The sequence below is a fragment of the Macaca nemestrina genome, chromosome 14 (assembly GCF_043159975.1).
Source record: "Macaca nemestrina isolate mMacNem1 chromosome 14, mMacNem.hap1, whole genome shotgun sequence".
NCBI lineage: Eukaryota > Metazoa > Chordata > Mammalia > Primates > Cercopithecidae > Macaca > Macaca nemestrina.
The window spans coordinates 92,264,844-92,283,556 of NC_092138.1; the positions used below are offsets into that span (position 1 = coordinate 92,264,844).

The 18,713-nt window shown below is 45.2% G+C and overlaps 1 pseudogene across 1 annotated transcript in view; it reads right to left on the reverse strand.

Annotated features, from left to right (window-relative positions):
- Window positions 1-1,319: 1,319 nt before the first annotated feature.
- GGTA1 (glycoprotein alpha-galactosyltransferase 1 (inactive)) overlaps window positions 1,320-18,713 on the reverse strand; it is a 60,110-nt pseudogene continuing 42,716 nt past the window's right edge. Inside the window, 4 exon segments of the transcript NR_132146.1 lie at window positions 1,320-2,588; window positions 15,005-15,119; window positions 16,154-16,219; window positions 18,522-18,557. The product of NR_132146.1 is annotated as a glycoprotein alpha-galactosyltransferase 1 (inactive) (transcript).

Sequence of the window (18,713 nt, forward strand, 5' to 3'; positions counted from 1 at the left end):
TAATAACGATGAACAAGATCATGAATTTGTCCATTGGAGATTTAAACTTTAATGAAAATTTTTTTAAAAATCAAGAAATTCACTTAAAAGTAAACATGAGTTCTTTGCTCTAAACTTTCAGGCTAAATCATTTCTTTGGTTCAGGACTTAAAAACCCTTAAACTCTCCCTACTCCAGACTGAATCCAAGACAACCTGACTAATAGAGAAGCAAGAGTCTTAACTGATGTGTGATCTACTTTTCCTTTTTCAAAGCCCTACTTTTTCCTTTTTAAAGCCCACTAATTCAGAGTTTTTGTTTTGTTTTATTTTGTTGGATGTCAGACTTTTTGGCAAGAAATGAAGTAGGAGGCTCAGTGAAATGGTCAAGAAAAATCTAAGTTTCATTTTATAAAAGAAGCTCATTGCAGTATACAACAGGCTAGTGCAATGGCTTTTCAAATAAATTGCTTGAAAATAGAAACAAATGACCTAGACTGGAACACAAGCAAAATACAAAGATATGTGCATATGTACATGTTGCCTCCTAACTTCCTTTACATTGATTTGGTTAACTTTAAATAATATGTAGGATATCACAGCTTCTCTTAGAGAAGGGAATTGAATGTTAAACTGTTCAGTCATGATAACTAGATCTCCCATTGTTATGGCTCATGCTTCTGTTACAAAATCAATTAACCGTTTTGCCAAGCATGTCTAATTGTTACACTTCCACAGTGCAGATGGAGCAGGAGAAAACAAGAGGTTACTTGATGGGAGGGCTGTTTCTGCAGTCTACTCCTGGATTTCAGCCCTCCAAGTTGGGGTATGAGGGGCTGAGGAACCCTGAGGTTTAGACTAACTAAGTGGTGAGACCAGCTGATGACTGAGTGTCCTCTGATGAAGCCCACATCCTAGAAACGGAACTGCTTGCAAGCCTCTTCAATCCACTGCAGGCCTTTGCCTTCTCTGACACCATCCACATCTCTTTGCCGAGGATTAGAAGATGCAAGTTGCAATCTGGTAGACTGAATACCACTTAGGCAACACAAGAAACATATTCCGTTCAAGTCCCCGCTGCTTGTCATTCATAGGGTCAACGAGGCTGGAAATCACTCACACTTCCTCCCATTCAGTGCCTGGATCCGTGATGTATTTAAGCACCAACCCCATACCCTAAGTGCCCCCAGGGTGGCACTGCCCCACAGTGATCGGCTCCTCTCTTCCACTCTCTGTTTGCTATTTCATGCAAACTCATGTCAAGGCTTTGTTTTGACTTCATACTGGGCACCTTGGCTCATTCAAGTTCCTTGGGACTCTGATCACGCACCACCATGATATCTACTAGGACACTCCACCAATTTTTCGCACAGAAGCCAAAAAACATCCTGATGAGAAAAGGACGGACTACAGATGGCCTGAAGCAATCTGTTATTGAAGCATTTTGAGGATTGCCAAGGCAAATGGTGTCTTTACTGAGAGCTCTGCTGCACAGTAACTTCACGTTGTTTTAGATCCATCGGAAATAGGCAGGCATTGAACTCAAGGGACAACCCCTTACAATCATATCTTGCTGCCAAACGCTTCCCTTAGCACCCTTTTCTCCAGATGTTATGTGGCATGTGTAGAGTGCTTCTGGCTTTATCTTTGCCTATGACAAGTTCTTTTTGGTTCAGTTGATAGTATTTCCCCCAAACCCAAAATAGATAAGAAATCACTGGGAATTTACATCTGATTACCCTAGATTCATTCTCCCACATTACAAAGCCTCAAGTTACAAGGAGAAATGGTATGTGTTTGCCATGTTGGTGTTTCATTAGTATTTTTTTTTAACTTAAAATTAAGTGTTACTTTTCTGAGGAAGTAGCCAGAATACTCCTCTCTCAAATTCAGAAATCTACTGGCACAATTTGAAGTCAGATGATATTTCTAACCAAATTATACTCTTTTGTCTGCCACGACCGCTTGACAGTTTTAATATCTGAAGGCAGGCTGATATGATAATCCCAGCAGTATTCTAGGGATAAGATTTTAGAGGGTTTGTTGAGAAGGAAATACTGGTTTAGGTGGCTTTCATCATGCCACTCAGCTTCTATGTCATTTTTCTTTTCCAGGAGGATTCTCTTAAAGCACTCCTGGGGGATGTCGAGAACCTGAATGGGTGTTCCTCCAAAAATGGCTGTGTGGTAATAAAAATCCTCCTGGCCAAATGGAATGCATGCTGCTGACTCTTTCTGCCTCTCCTAGGTAAAGTCATCAGGATCTGCCTTGTACCACCAGGGCTGTAGCTGAGCCACTGACTGGCCTAGGGTCTTCACCCCAAAATTGTCTTGGAAGACCTGGTCTACATCCATGCAGAAGAGGAAGTCGACCTCGTGTTGGATGTGGGCCAAGATGTGCTCCCTGATGATCTTCATAGGCATCATGCTGATGTGTTGCCACCTCTTCTCTGGCTTGACCTCAAACACTTTTAAGGAATGCAGAGGACCCAGCTCTATAAACAGCACCTTGGAGACATCATCCACTATAATGTAAAATATGACTTTGTGGCCGACCTTGAAGTACCTATTAGCAGGTGTTATGAACTCTTCCAAGTAATGCTCAATATATCTGAAACAAAGAAGAAAAGCAAAACATTTAAGCTTTGGGATTCCTGAAAGAAATCACATGTTGTTATAATCATGTCTGTATTTTATAGTTAGTAGAAGAATGATTTCTTCCCACCCTGGGTATGTTTTCATGTTAGTGTAATGCCCCTGGCTACTCTCCACCATTCAGTCACTCAGTCCGTGGGAAGCTGGAATGACTGACCTGACTGCCAATTTTGGAAGAGCAGCTAGAACTAGACATGCACTACCCTATCCTTCCTCTCCTCTGGCTTTTGGGAACCAGCCAGTCCAAGAGAGCATGTGTTCTCAACTGCTCTGGGTTTTGCAGGAAGCTTAGTACAGGATCTATTTTCACATCCAGAGGCCTGTAGGTGCCTGGATGCTCAAGTCTTTCTAACTCTGGGGGTTGAATATTTAGGAGGCACAGGGCCTGCAGATATAAGCCACATTCTCCAATATGAGCTTTAACTATAATGAGGGTGATATTTACCGCTCTCTGCCTTCCTTACCCCTTTGTCCAATTTACCAATTGTTTCAGACTTTGGACAGTCAAAGGGGGTACTTGTTCTTGAGCTCAATTCAAAAACCCTAACATAAACCCCAATGTTGCTACTGCCAGACCAGGTACAAGGGTGATGTGACCCTTGGATCCAATGGGGATGCATTAAGCCCAAACAGCGGAACTCCTTTGTCCTGTGTGATACAGAGAATGAGTTATGAGATCTAGATCTGCTTTCATGTTACATAGTCATCCTATGAGCCTCCCACTAGTCACCTAAAACACCAACCCATTGTCCACACACCATCATCCAAAATACTAGTCCATCCAAATACTAGAATGAGCAACTTCTGATTTAACCTTATTTTAACTACTTTTTCTTTATCTTAAAAAAAGGACTATGTTAGCAGTAAGCCACGTTTGGTGGCTGAGTAAACATAGATGAAAAGAGAAGATAAAAAAATTTAAAAAATAAAAAAAAGAAAAAAGGACTATGTTGTTTAGAGAAGTTTTAGGTTCATAAAAAAATTGGGCCAAAAGTACGGAATTCCCATATACCTCCTGCTCCCACATTTGCACAGCCCCCATCCCCCCACTATCAACATCCTTGCCCCAGAGTGGTGCATTTGTTACGATCAATGAAGCTACACAGACATATCACTATCACCCAACATCCATAGTTTACATTAGGGTTCACTCTTGGTGTGGTACATTCTAAGGGTTTAACAAAAGTATAATGACATGTATCCACCATTGTAGTATCATACAAAATATCATCACTGCCCTAAAAATTATCTGAGCTTTGCTTATTAATCCTTCCCTCCCCGAACAACCCCAAACAATCACTGACCTTTTTACTGTCTCCATAGTTTTACGTTTTCCAGAAAGTCATATAAGCATACAGCATGTAGCCTTTTCAGCGTGGCTTCTTTTACTTAGTAAGATGCATTTAAGGTTCTTTTATATCTTTCATGACTTGATAGCTCATTTCTTTTTAGCACAGAATAATATTCCATTACCTGGATGTGGCTTAGTTCATTTTTCTATTCACCTACCAAAGGACATCTTGGTTGCTTTCAAGTTTTGGTAATTATGAAATAAAGCTTCTGTAAATATCCATGTGCAGGTTTTTGTGTAGACATAAGTTTTTAACTCACTTGGGTGAATACCAAGGAGCACGATTGCTGGATCGTATGGTAAGAGTATATTTAGTTCTGTAAGAAACTGCCAAATTGTCTTCCAAAGTGGCTGTACCATTTTGCATTCCTACCAGCAATGAATAAGTGTTCCTGTTCCTCTACATCCTTGTCAGCATTTGGTGTTGTCAGTGTTTTCAATTTTGGCCATTCTAGTAGGTATTTAGTGGTATTTTAACTATCTATTCCTTTGAAAAACATTGCACGCTGTCCCCCATTGCTGGGCAAGGTGGCTCACGCCTGTAATCCCAGCACTTTGGGAGGCCAAGGCAGGTGGATCACAAGGTCAGGAGTTTGAGACCAGCCTGGCCAATATGGTGAAACCTGGTCTCTACTAAAAATACCAAAATTATCTGGGCATGGTGGCACATGCCTGTAGTCCCAGCTGCTTGGGAGGCTAACGCAGGAGAATTGCTGGAACCAGGGAGGCAGAGGTTGTAGTGAGCTGAGATGGTGCCACTGCACTCCAGCCTGGGCAACAGAGCAAGACTCCATCTCAAAAAAAAAAAAAAAAAGGCCAGGCACGGTGGCTCAAGCCTGTAATCCCAGCACTTTGGGAGGCCAGACAGGCGGATCACGAGGTCAGGAAATTGAGACCATCCTGGCTAACACGGTGAAACCCCGTCTCTACCAAAAAAAATACAAAAAACTAGCCAGGCGAGGTGGCGGACGCCTGTAGCCCCAGCTACTGAGGAGGCTGAGGCAGGAGAATGGCGTGAACCCGGGAGGCGGAGCTTGCAGTGAGCTGAGATCCGGCCACTGCACTCCAGCCTGGGCGACAGAGCGAGACTCCGTCTCAAAAAAAAAAAAAAAAAAGAAAAAAAAGAAAAGAAAATAAAAACATTTTATTGGAGTCTTCTGTAAGCCCAAGCTATGGACTATTTGTGAAGCTATGCTATGGAGATTACCAGGAAGAGGAAGAATAAGCCAGATGGTTTCATACAACTTGACCAAACCCTAAACTCATGTGGACTGAATTTAATGTGCTGATCACACTTCTGGCCAATCATGGTGTTTTGTGAGTAATAATGACTGGCACTTCTTTTCGCTTTTTGTTGCTGCTTGGATTCCCTTTCTTTGTTACCAAAATAAAATGCGCTTTTAATGTTGGCATGTGGTAATCCAAGGGTTTATAGTACTGATTCTTTAAATGGAGAAAATACATCTGAGGAATATAAAAAAGGACTTCAGTGTGGCTCTGTGGGTAGTGGCCAGGAAATCCTTCAGTATTCTGGGACTTCAAGAAAAATGTATTGTGCTCTGAAGGTTGGGAAACAATACTGGGGTAGGGTGGGGTAGAGTTAAGTACAGGGGAGAGTCATTGTGAGGTTTTACATTGTTAAGAGATTAAAGCATTGCAGTTGGCTCCATGCATTGTTGCTTGAAAACAAACCAAACATTACACCTCCTAAAAGTCAAAATCCACTTGTAGAGATCTATTGCTGCTGAGTACAAGCAGTCCTCTCTTGTCTCAGAGCTGAGGGCAGAGTGCTTTCACCAGGATGTGTGATTTACAGTTTAGTTCTGCAGAGCTGGAATTGGATGGCTGAAGCCGTTGTGGGGCACTGGGCAATGTTCTGTTCTTTTTGGAAACACCAGGATCAAATCAATCTGCAACGTGGCTGGGTTAGCCCCTTTTGTGCCAAAGGATTCGGTGAGCTGGGTGGCTCACCTAATCTAATTAGGTGGCTCCCAACCTATATGAGTACAGATTCTTCTAGTAAACATGTCAAAACTCCACAGTCACCTTTCTCTGCTAGAGAGACCACATAGGTCCCTAGGATCCGCACATTCAGTGACATTAGAACTTGATTGGTATTGTGAATGACAGAACAGTAACAGCTGCTGGGCTCTGGGTTGGGGAAGGTTATCTCTGGAGAACTATCAGATCTTTACGGAGCTCTCTTTAAGCCCCACCTTGGCAAAGCTCAAATCAACCTAAGCCTTCAACTCTCTTTATACAAGGCAAAGAATCAACTTTCCATGAAGCTTCTTCAGAAGAGATACAGAGGGAAAGGCCCAGAGGGCAGAAAAAAAAAATAGGAAAATTGGACTTTCAGTTTTATTTTGGAAAAAAAAAAAAGGAAAATTCTCCAAAAAAAGCAAAATGGATTATCTTCAATAACTAATATTAGAGCTAGAACTTTTTTTTTTTTTTTTTTTTTGAGACGGAGTCTCCCCGTGTCACCCAGGCTGGAGTGCAGTGGCCAGATCTCGGCTCACTGCAAGCTCCGCCTCCCGGGTTCATGCCATTCTCCTGCCTCAGCCTCCTGAGTAGCTGGGACTACAGGCGCCCGCCACCTCTCCCAGCTAATTTTTTGTATTTTTAGTAGAGATGGGGTTTCACTGTGTTAGTCAGGATGGTCTCGATCTCCTGACCTTGTGATCCATCCACCTCGGCCTCCCAAAGTGCTGGGATTACAGGCGTGAGCCCGCACCTGGCCTAGAGCTAGAACTTTCAAGAAAGAATGATTGTAGTTTTTCTGCATCATATGTTCTGAACAAGGGAGCTGAAACTGGAACATATCCAACCTTTGGAAGAGCAAGCTCTGACCAGCAAAACTTCTAGGGCCAAATCCTCCATGAGAGAAAAAGTAGAAGTGATCTGAGGAACCCATGGAAGAGTGGTCAGCTGTGCTCCAGCGTGGAAAGCCACTGTGCTTAGGTCACGCTGCACCTAGAACTTGCTATAAATCTCTCTGTAGTTGGTCCTGGGCTGTAGAGCACAGGAGAAAGAATGATGCATTCTGGGCTGTCTAGCAGCTAGCACTTGTGGAATTTCTAAAGGAAGCCATGGTGGTCAGGGAGGAGGTGGTTGTGGGTACGCTGTTGACCCTGGGCTTGGTGGGTGGAACAGACATGTGTTCCTGCAACCCAAGACCCTCATTTTGAGGTAGGAATGAGTGGACTTACCTACTATTATTTTGTTCTCAGCATTTTAGGGCCTCAGCAGAAAGGAGACTAAAACAGTTCCATGAAAACATTCTTCTATCTAATAAATCAAAAAATCATGGCTGGCCTCCATCAGTTCAGGAGTCTCCACAAAAATGTCTTGACAGTGGAACAAGAAATAGTCAAGGACAGTTTCATCAGTGACACCCACTTCCAATAGCAAAAGCCATCAATCCCACCGTAATTTTCTGTTTGGCATAATAATTTCCTAGGATGGCTTTGTTGTAAGTGCCTTTCCACACAACCGGTGCCTTCCATCTGGTCACTCTCACCACCTCTGGGCATTTCCTGGTGATAAAACAGAGAGTTCCCTGAGTCAGGGCAGCTTTGCCATTGTGGGGCAGAGACTATCCAAGGAAAAGGGGGGTCAGCTATGATCTGCAGGGACTGTCCTTGAATCCTGACTGTAGCTTAACACCAAACACTTGACTGGGAGGTGTGCCATTTGCAGGGGTAGCATCTTCTGGGTGAGGAAGAGGAGGCTTTGGCTCAGGTGCATCTGAGGGCTATCTTTTTTTTTGAGAGAGAGATCTCCCTCTGTCACCCAGGCTGGAGTGCAGTGGCTGGATCTTGGCTCACTGCAGTCTCCGCCTCCCAGGTGCAAGTGATCCTCCTGCCTCAGCCTCCCAAGTAGCTGGGATTATAAGCATATCCCAACACGCCTGGCTAATTTTTGTATTTTTAGTAGAGATGGGGTTTCACCATGTTGGCCAGGCTGCTCTTGAACTCCTGACCTCAGGTGATCCACCAGCCTCAGCCTCCCAAAATGCCAGGATTATAGGCATGAGTCACTGCGCCCAGCCTTCTGAGGGCTGTTTTGGGGGTCCCTTATGAGGCTCTTATCTCTACATCTCATACCTTCTTTCCTCTTCTACTTTCTTTGTTCTCTTCCTACTTCTAAATCCCTTTCCCTACTTTCCCAACTCCTTCCTAAGCTACCAGTAGCAACTTTGGGTGTTATTTATTCCTGTGGATGTCATCTGAGCCTAAGGAGATCCTAAGCCTTGATACAGGCGGATGAGAGAGTGACATTAGATTCGAAAGAGAAAAAGCTGTTTCCATTTGCCTTTTGCCAGGAGGGATACCTGCGTGAGAACCTGGTCATTGGCCAAAAAGGGCCCCAGATTAAAGGGATTCTGATGTTACTGCTCACTTTACAAACAAGGAGACGAAGGCACCAGAAAGGAACGTACTTGATAGAGGCCCAGCAAGGCCAAGACTGGAGCCCAACGCTCCGGCAAGGACCTTCTCCTTAGACCAGGAGCCTCTTTGCTAGGCACACAAAAGGGGCGAGAGGAGAGGGAGGGCGCTTTGCTGTGCTCAGAGAGCTTGAACGGGACTTGGCAAGGTCAACACAAAGGCAGGAAGCTATGACAAAGCCCAAAACCCTGAAGCCCTGAAGGGTAAATGCAGAAAGCACAGAGCAGCGGGGGCCCCAGTGTGAGGGTGGAGCTCCAGGCAGGGGGAGGCTTTGACTCCCTTTTGGCTCGGGAGGTGGCTGCATTTTCCCTGTTGGGAAGCAGAGACTGGCACAGGCTCATTTAGATTCAACCCCAATATGGGCCTGGCAGCCTGCTTGGCATTTGCTTGTATTACTAGATTCACTGTGGGCAGCATCTTGGTTCAACCTCAGGAAGGTGAGTGAGTGGGGCAAAGTCCTGGTGATCCCTGCTGGCTGCACTGCCGTGGCCCTGGTGAGGCTGTCAGGGCCTCACCTGACAAAGGTGAGGTTAGCAAATACCTCAGGCTAGCACGGCCAGTGGAGGCCTGGATTTTCACAGAAGCCCCCCACCCATCAGCAAAGTTGGGTTTTTCCCACAGCGAGGCTGGTGAGTGCAGCTGGGTCTTCCCCTGCCTCACCCCAGCCTCAGAGTGGAAGAGGAGCCTCAGTAGCTCTCCTCTCAGGCCTCCTGTCCCTTGTCCCCCAACGCTGCACCTACAGTTCTTGAGCTGACTCTGCCCTCCCACCCCATCCCCAGGCATCACATCTGGTCTGCCTCCCAGATTCCATCACAGCTCTAAGTGACCTGTTTCCTACATTTCGCCCCCAATGCTGAAATTGCCCCAGGTTGGTCCAGATGGCAGACAGGGGAAACACTTTCAGGGTGCTCTCCTGGTTTGACTCGTCTTGTCCAGAGTCTCAAACTCTAAGACTTAGCTCTGCCCTCAGCACCCCAGGTACGCCTGCTGCATGGAGGACACAGTTGCCCTTGGTTTCCTTCAATCATGAAAGAAGCTACTATGCCCTCTGCACCAACCTGTGCCAGGCACCCATCACGTACACTTTCTCATTTAGTCTCTGCAACAGCCCTGCAATGTGTCCTGTCCATGGTCCAGGTAAGAAAACCAAGTCTCAGAGCAGCTTATTATCTTGTCAAAGGCCAAGCAGCTGGTCACTAATGATACCAGCTAACACACACTGAGCAATTCCTTTGCGACCAGGCACCGTGCAAAGGGCTCACCCTTCTGAGGTAGGTGCTATTTTGATTCCCATTGTATCAATGAAGAAGCTAGCACAGAGAAGTCAAATAACTTGCCTGAGGTTGCACAGCTAGTAGGGGTTAAAGCTGGGATTTAAACAAGATCATCTGACTCTGGAGACCATGCTCTGAGCTGAGCCACCACGTACACTATTTCTTATATGAATTTTCATTCCTCTGCTGATGAGTTGGGGTTAAAGCCCAGGTTTGTCCAGATCTAAAGGTAACACTATTTCCATTTAAAAAATAAGTCGGGTGCAGTGGCTCATGCCTGTAATCCCAGCACTTTAGGAGACCAAGGCAGGTGGATCACTTGAGATCAGGAGTTCAAGACCAGCCTAGCCAACATGGTGAAACCCTGTCTCTACCAAAAAAATACAAAATTAGCCAGGCATGGTAGTGCACACCTGTAATCCCAGCTACTTGGGAGGCTGAGGCAGGAGAATTGCTTGAACCCAGGAGGCGGAGGTTGCAGTGAGCCAAGATCATGCCATTGCACTCCAGCCAGGGTAACAAGAGTGAAACTCCATCTTGAAATAAATAAATAAATAAACAAACAAAATAAAATAAAAAATTATTTTTATTTGCATTGGCATTTTTGTCAATTCACACTGAGAAATGATGAGCCTTTTTTGTTGTTGTTTTTAGTAGCTTACATGGTGCTTTTAGTTCTATAAAACTCCCAGCTTTGCTGAATGATGAGATTGCAAACCAAAAACCAAAAACCGAAAACCACCCACACAGCTATCTTATACTTCTGTAACCATTTCTGAACTTAAAACTATCTTGTTCATTTCATCTCATTAATTGCATCTTAGTTTTAGCTTGTCAAAGATCTTTTAGTAGTTCTAACCTAGCCCGCTAGCTAAGTCTTATAACTGTGTATAAGCTGGACATTTGGTAATATTATTTTTAAAAAAGGAAAAGGAGGAAAAGGTATACTTATTTAAAACTTATTATGCACCACGGGCTAAGTGCTTGACTTTTATTCTCTCATTTGATCTCCATGACCACTCTGCGAAGTGGGTGCTCTCATCATTCCCATTTTGCAGATAAAGTGGAGGGTAGGAAAGAAGGAGAAGGGAATGGAGCCTTTTGCCATTTAATTTACATAAAGGACCCAACTGGGGTGCCTGATCCCTCAACCCACATTTCCCAGTTCCCTGCTCTATACCAGGTCATCCTGCTAAGCACTGAGATGGGATAAATGAGACCCAGTCCTTCCCCTTGAGAATCTCGCAGTCCCAGCAGGTGGTCCGCCTGCTACACACACCTCAACTACATGATCACTCAGTCCAGGTCTTCTAGAAGGACTGAGTCAGAAAACCAGAGTCCAGTTTAGTTACTTGGATTCCTTCAAGCAGGAAGAAAAAGTAGCAACATTAAAAATTAAAATATTCTATTTCCCAGCTGTTAATTATTTGATTCCACTGACAATTCCAGCAAGTCAGTGACCCTGACTACAAAGCCACACAGCAGCCTGAAAATGCAGGCAGCTGGGGAGAAGGGGAAGGAGGGAGAATGAGATCAAGATCAGCTTCCTGGATGAACCGCTGCATCAAGGAGTCTTAGTCATCAAAATCCACAAAACCCCCCAAAAAAGAAGTGATGGAGGGCAGCTCACACATGTGAAAAGCTAGTCTTTGACAATGTCAACTGTCAGAGAAGTCCAAGATCACAAAGATGAGGCACTAAAAAGAGAAAAAAGTGCCAGGAAAGAGCTGCTCAGATGCTTTCCTTCCACATAGGGCATGCAACGGTGTGATGCCAGTGTGTGGAGTTCCACAAAAGCTTCCCCCAAAATAAAAGGCCCCCTAACCAAAGCACACACCTCCCTAGGTTATTGGCAGCTTTTAAATTTTATGTATTTATTTATGGTACATTTTGGTACCCAAGGAGTGGGTAGAGGAAGAGTTAAAATTCTATTTTTTTTTTTCAGATGGAGTTTCACTCTTGTTGCCCAGGCTGGAATGCAATAGCGTGATCTCAGCTCACTGCAACCTCTGCCTCACGGGTTCAAGTGATTCTCCTGCCTCAGCCTCCTGAGTAGCTGGGATCACAGGTATGGGTCACCACACCTGGCTAATTTTGTATTTTTAGTAGAGACTGGGTTTTGCATGTTGGTCAGGCTGGTCTCGAACTCCCGACCTCAGGTGATCCACCCACCTCAGCCTCCCAAAGTGCTGGGATTACAGGCATGAGCCACCATGCCCAGCTGGAAGTGTTAAAAATCTATGAATCATGGAGTAGGTTAAAAAAAGATGTGGAATACAGGTGATCCTCCCACCTTAGCCTCCTGAGTGGCTGGGACTAGAGGCATGCGCCACTGCATCTAGCTAATTTTTTATTTTGTTGTAGAGACAGGGTTTCACTAAGTTGCCCAGGCTAGTCTTGAACTTCCGGACACAAGCGATCCTCCCGCCTCAGCCTCCCAAAGTGCTGGAATTACAGGCACGAGCCACTGTGTCCAACACAACTCATTATTGACTGAATTCCCTCTAAGCAACAGCAGGCTGGCTAGACAAGGATGCAGAGAAAAGCTGATGGCAACATGAACAGGGAGGGCATGGCGGCTGTGGAGTGGAGAGAAGGGAATGAAGTGGAAAGGATTTTGGAGAAGGAATTGACAGAACATGCTAATGAATTAGACCGTGAGGTAGACAGAGGAAAAGGTCTCCCAGACTATGTGTCTTGAGCCATTTACTGGGACGGGAAGTGAGGAGAGCAAGGGTGGGGTGGAATTGAGAAATCCGTTCTGGCCATGTGAGACATGCAGAGATGTCAGCCAAGCAGGTAGACACAAGTCACAGCTCGAAGGCAACATCTGGGCTAAACGTTTAAATATGGGATGGTGTCTAATCTCACTAGTGGCACCTAATGCCATGAAAATTATGAGAGCACATTGGAAAATGGTGTCTAAAGAACAGAGAAGAGGATGCTGGACTTAGCTCCCACAAACTCTAATCTCTGACAGTTGGGAAGAGGGAGCTGCCCCTCTTGGGAGACAGTTACAAATGAGGATGTGGTGTCATCGAAGCAAAGTGACCTTTATATGGAAATATGCACGATATACTGTGGTTTTAGGTAGTTTACAGAAAAGGATACTTCTTTTTTTTTTTTTTTTTTTTTTTTTGAGATAGAGTTTCGCTTTGTTGCCCAGGTTGGAGTACAGTGGCATGATCTTGACTCACTGCAACCTCTGCCTCCTGGGTTCAAGCAATTCTCGTGCCTCAGCCTCCAGAGTAGCTGAGATTACAGACGCCCGCAACCACTCCCGGCTGATTTTTTGTTTTGCAGTAGAGACTTTCACCATGTTGTGCAGGCTGGTCTTGAACTCCTGAGCTCAGGCAATCCACCTGTCTCGGCCTCTCAAGTGCTAGGATTACAGGCTTGAGCCGAAAAGGATACATTTATACAAAGTATCTTTATTTGTTCATGCATTCCTTCATCCAATCATTCATTTACACAAGAAATAGACTCAGGTGCCCTGAGAAGACTTACATTTGGTGCCACTTCAAACCAACATTCTTTCAATAATCTGCTTGTGTCCAGGAGCGGAGGCTCATGCCTGTAATCCTAGCACTTTGGGAGGCTGAGGCAGGGGATCGCTTGAGACCAGGAGTTCAAGACCAGCCTGGGCAACATGGCAAGACCCCCTCTCTACAAAAAATACAAAAATTAGCCAGGCATGGTGGTGCATGCCTGTGGTCCCAGCGGCTTGGAAGGCTGAGGCGGGAGGATTGCTTGAGCCTAGGAGGTGGAGGCTACAGTGAACCATGATTGTGCCACTGCACTCCAGCCTGGTGGCAGAGTGAGACCCTGTCTCAAATAAATAAATAAATAAATAAATAAATAAATGACAAATTAAAAACAAATATCTGCTCCCTACTCATTTGGAGACAAAGCCATGCAAGGGGAAGAGTGGAGAGGGTGAAAGCTGGTGACTGTGGTCTGTCCCTCCTCTCTGCCCCCAGTCATTCAGCCCCAGCCCCACCCCCCAAGTTCTGCTCAGCAAAGCACAAGTGCCACAGTAAAATTGCCCTATTCTCCTTAGAAGGGCCTTTAGGGACCATCTCTGGCCCATCTAGCCTGCCCCTGGGGGAGTCTCAATCCCCCATCTAAGGGGCTTTATCAAAGCAACAATGTTTCCCTCTTCTCACGTTTCTATGAGTGGTTTAGCATTTCAGAGATGCCTACCCTGTTGTGCAGATCATCAAATGACATATGGGAAGCTAAAAGTCCCATCCCTCCCCACTGGCATGGATCCTCTATCCCCAAACAATGAGAGAATTTGCCAGAACACATTCAGTCTTTCCAGAGCCCAAGATCCTTCACAATGGGATAGGTGCTATTTTCAGGCTGGGCCTGGTGGCTCACACCTGTAATCCCAGCACTTTAGGAGGCCAAGGCGGGAGGATCACTTAAGCCCAGGAGTTCAAGAGCAGCCTGGACAACATAGTAAGACCCTGTCTCTACAAAAGAATTAAAAATGAGCTAGCCGTGGTGGCACACACCAAGCCTCCTTACTCAGGAGGCTAAGCCTGGAAGGTCAAGGCTGCAGTGAGCCACGATTGCACCACTGGGCTACAGCCTGGGTAACAGAGCAAGACCCTGTCTCAAAATGAATAAAAATTAAAAATTTAAATTTTTTAAAAAAATGATGCCATTCTCTCCTGATTACTCTGATGATACCTCACTGCACATCTCCAGCACATACCATCTGCCAAGCTCAGGAGCACCCTGTGACTCTGTCCAGATGTCCCATAAGCACCTGCATCCACATGTGTTCCTAATGGAGGTCCCCACATCCCCCAGCTCTGAGGCCTGTGTCTCCTCCTCCAGTCCCCTTTCTGGCCAATGGTACCACCACCCACCAGTCTCTCAGGTCTCAAAGTCACCCTGGACAGCTCCCATCTCCTCACTCCCAGGACCACATCCTTCCAGTTGATCCTGCCTCCTACCAATCTAGGCAAATACTAGTTTTACAGTAACAACCCCTCTAAAACCATGAACTTCTCAAATATAACCATGTTGATTGATTTCTCCTGTCTCCTTTCCCTAACACAATGCCTAGCACAGTGTTTTTGACCATAACTCACAGTGAGAAATATACTTTACATCACAATCAAAGAGATGCACATACACCTATGTCTACTGTTAAAGGTCTAATGTGCTAAGGGTCTTTCTCCCAAATCAGGAATGTTCTCAACGGCACTGTTGCCTCCACTGCCACACCACCTCCTGCAGGGCCATGAATTTGCTGCACAGGGAGTGACGCCGCTTTTCTTACTTTGGATTAAATCAGTCCCATAGCCGAAGCTCTGTTGTGTCATCTTCCTTTCTTTGGTCTCCTCTCTTCCTCTTTTTTGTCTATGTCTTCTTCCTCTTGTTGATGATTGTGGATCCTAAGTACAAAGGGAAAGTAAACCAGGTAAGGCAGGGAAGGTGACTGCGGTGGTCAGAGAACTGGTGAATATCTTGTGGAAATATGGTCCAAGGCAGATTATGCATGCATTAAGTGAAGGGACCAGAAGAAGGCTCTAGGCACTAAGCGTTTATTCACAAAGACATATTTTTGATGAAAAGATGTAGTACTCACCTCATTACCCTTCCAAGTCAGTGCAATTAGCAACGTAATGACCCAGCAACCATCAGGTTATTTCAGTGGGGTGAGGGAAAGTTGATAAGACAATTCCTCTAAGAACATTTTAGTTTATGATTGTCTTTTCTGCAATCTAAACTTCAGCCCAGGCCAGGCATGGTGGCTCACGCTTATAATCTCAGCAATTTGGGAGGCCAAGGTGGACGGAGCACCTGTCAGGAGATCGAGACCAGCATGGCCAACATGGTGAAACCCCGTCTCTACTAAAAATACAAAAGTTAGCCACATGTGGTGGTGGGCACCTGTAATCCCAGCTACTTGGGAGGCTGAGGCAGGAGAATCACTTGAAGCCAGGAGGTGGAGGTTGCAGGGAGCCGAGACCACGCCATTGCACTCCAGCCTGGGCAACAAGAGAGAAACTCCATCTCAAAAAAATAAATAAAAAAATAAACTTCAGCCCAAGCCTCAGCCCCCAAGTTAACTGAAACAAAACAAAACAAAACAAAAAACGTATTTATCTGGGTGTGGTACTGCATGCCTATAGTCTGGCTACTCCGGAGGCTGAGGCAGGAGAATCACTTGAGCCCAGGAGTTTGAAGCTGCAGTGAGCTATGTTTGCACCACTGCACTCCAGCCTGAGTGACAGCGAGACCCTGTCTCAAAAACAAAACCAACCCTTAAATGTCCTAGTCCCACTCACAAAATATTCTTCATATAATTTCAATAAGCAAGAAAGATGAGTGACTGAGAAGGTCATGAACATGAAACCATTGTGTGTGGACCCTCTGCAAGCACCAGGTGGGTGGGCAAACACCGACTGCTGTCTGATCACCTTACCCATCGTTAAACCAGCTCGGAAACCACCAGCTCCTCTGAGCACTGCTGTCATCAACCTCTGGGTTTCTAGGAAATGAAAAACATTACAAATGTTTTTAGAAAATGTGGTGTCCTCAAACTTAGGGTTTCCAAATTCTTTTCATAGCCAAGATTACTCTAAAAAAACAAAAAAACTTACAACGCCAATTTATAAAACAGACAGAAATGAGACGCTCTAGCTAAATGAGAGAGAATAGACCTGAAGCTCCCTCAGTCTCTTCTCCCCTGGGCAGCCCCCAGTTCTCGGCTCATCCTGGGGGCCCTAGAGGAAGAGGAGGGAAAAGGGGGCTGGAGTGGCCGTGGTATTAATGCATTAACCTGGGTTCTAGATCTGCCACTTACTAGCTGTGTCACTGTGATAGGACATTTTCCCTCTCTGAATTTTGACTTTCTCCTCCAAAAAGTATAGTTAATAATACTAATAATAGACCTACCATAAAGGTAATTTTGAAGACTGAATGAAATAGCATACATAAGAGAGCTTTATGAGTTGAAAATGACTGTAACAAGTTACAGGCTTCATGAAAAACCAATGCATGTTTCCATGTTTCTTTAGCGGAAACCAGCAGAATTCAGCTTGCTGTAAAAGTCTAGAGAAAAATTCAGGTTGCCCAAAGGTTAGCAGTAACAGCCTCAGGAAATCTGAGGGTCGCTGAACAAGAAGTTCAGGAAACTACTTAGAAGCCACTGTAGCCACCCATTTGAGAAAGTTTCCACACCCTCATTCGTTGTGAAGGTCTCTTCAAGGTCGGGGGTAGGCACGGTGGCTCACGTCTGTAATCCCAGCACTTTGGGAGGCTAAGGCCAGCAGATCACCCGGGGTCAGGCATTCAAGACCAGCTTGGCCAACACAGTGAAACCCCATCTCTACTAAAAATACAAAAAATTAGCCTGGCGTGGCGGCAGGCGCCTGTAATCTCAGCTACTTGGGAGGCTGAGGCGGGAGGATTGCTTGAACCCAGGAGAAGGAGGTTGCTGTGAGCCAAGATGGCACCACTGCACTCCAGCCTGGGTGACAGAGCAAGATTCCGTCTCAGAAAATTAAAAAAAAATAAAAATAAAAGAAAGGAAAGAAAAGGAGGGGGCCTCCTGGAGGATGGGGAAAGAGGAAAGCCAGTGGATACAATGCCCTTCCGATGGACAAATACAGTGGTGAGGTAACTCATGAACAGGCATAATATTATGTTTTTGTTTTTGTTTTTGAGACGGAGTCTCGTTCTGTCGCCCAGGCTGGAGTGCAGTGGCCGGATCTCAGCTCACTGCAAGCTCCGCCTCCCGGGTTTACGCCATTCTCCTGCCTCAGCCTCCCGAGTAGCTGGAACTACAGGCGCCCACCACCGAGCCCGGCTAGTTTTTTTTCGTATTTTTAGTAGAGACGGGGTTTCACCGTGTTAGCCAGGATGGTCTCGATCTCCTGACCTCGTGATCCGCCCGTCTCGGCCTCCCAAAGTGCTGGGATTACAGGCTTGAGCCACAGCACCCGGCCAGGCATAATATTATGAAACCTGTTTTAAAGCCCATTAACTCTTGGAAGTGTTTGAGATGACTTCCAATACGTAGGTACAATAAACAGAAAAACAACACGAGAATAAAAAAACACAAGAGAGAACAGAAAGAGATACATTGATTTAGTCACCCAGGTATGTATTTTCACCTGACCTTAGTCATTCCAAAGAAAAGTTTCACCTTTACCTTCATTTCAGAGCTGAGATACTGGCTGGGTGGATTTCAGCAAATTTCCAAGGTCACATGCATGTGGGCATAAAAGCCAGGATTTCACACCAGGGGATAAATTATATCAGAAATGAAGGCTGGGGCAAGTGCAAGCAGTTAAGTGCAATACTTTGCTCTGAGCTTTCTGACAACCAACCCAACCATGGGAAATATAAAGGTTTACATGGCTCTCATTTTCTTTTCAAAAAATAAGAAAATTTTAGTGATACACACTAGTTTCTCAAGAGGCTCAAATTTTTTTTCCTGATTCTTATTCTTAGAGCAATTTCTTGCATGGGTCTTTATATAACGTTTAAAGAGCAGAATAATAGACAATATCTCCCCAGATGCTTTTTATCAGCAAGACAGGAATGTTCCCCAAATGACGCCACTTAAGAGAACTTTGAGGAGAACTGAGGGCAAGATACAAGCCATGGTTCTATACAGATAAGTTTAGGGAGACTGCAGAAATAACGTTCGAGACCCCAGGAATCCACCCACTCCTCCCACTTTGGCCGAGCACCATGGTTGGCTGCCATGTGAAGAATGGACTGTAGGGGGTGCCAGAGTGACTGGGGAAAACATCCGCTAGAAATCTAGAATTCAAAGCACTTACTTTGAGCGATATATCCCCAAGAAAGAACCTTCTGGGCTAAAAGTGAAAGAGAAACAAAAACATATCATGTTACTTTTAATTCTGAGAAAGGCGAGTTTGTAACCATAATCACTGAGCCCGGGGCTGAGCTGAGAGCCTGAGTTTTAGCTGCTTCCCAGTTTCTACCTTCCTTTGAGACATAACCAATGACAT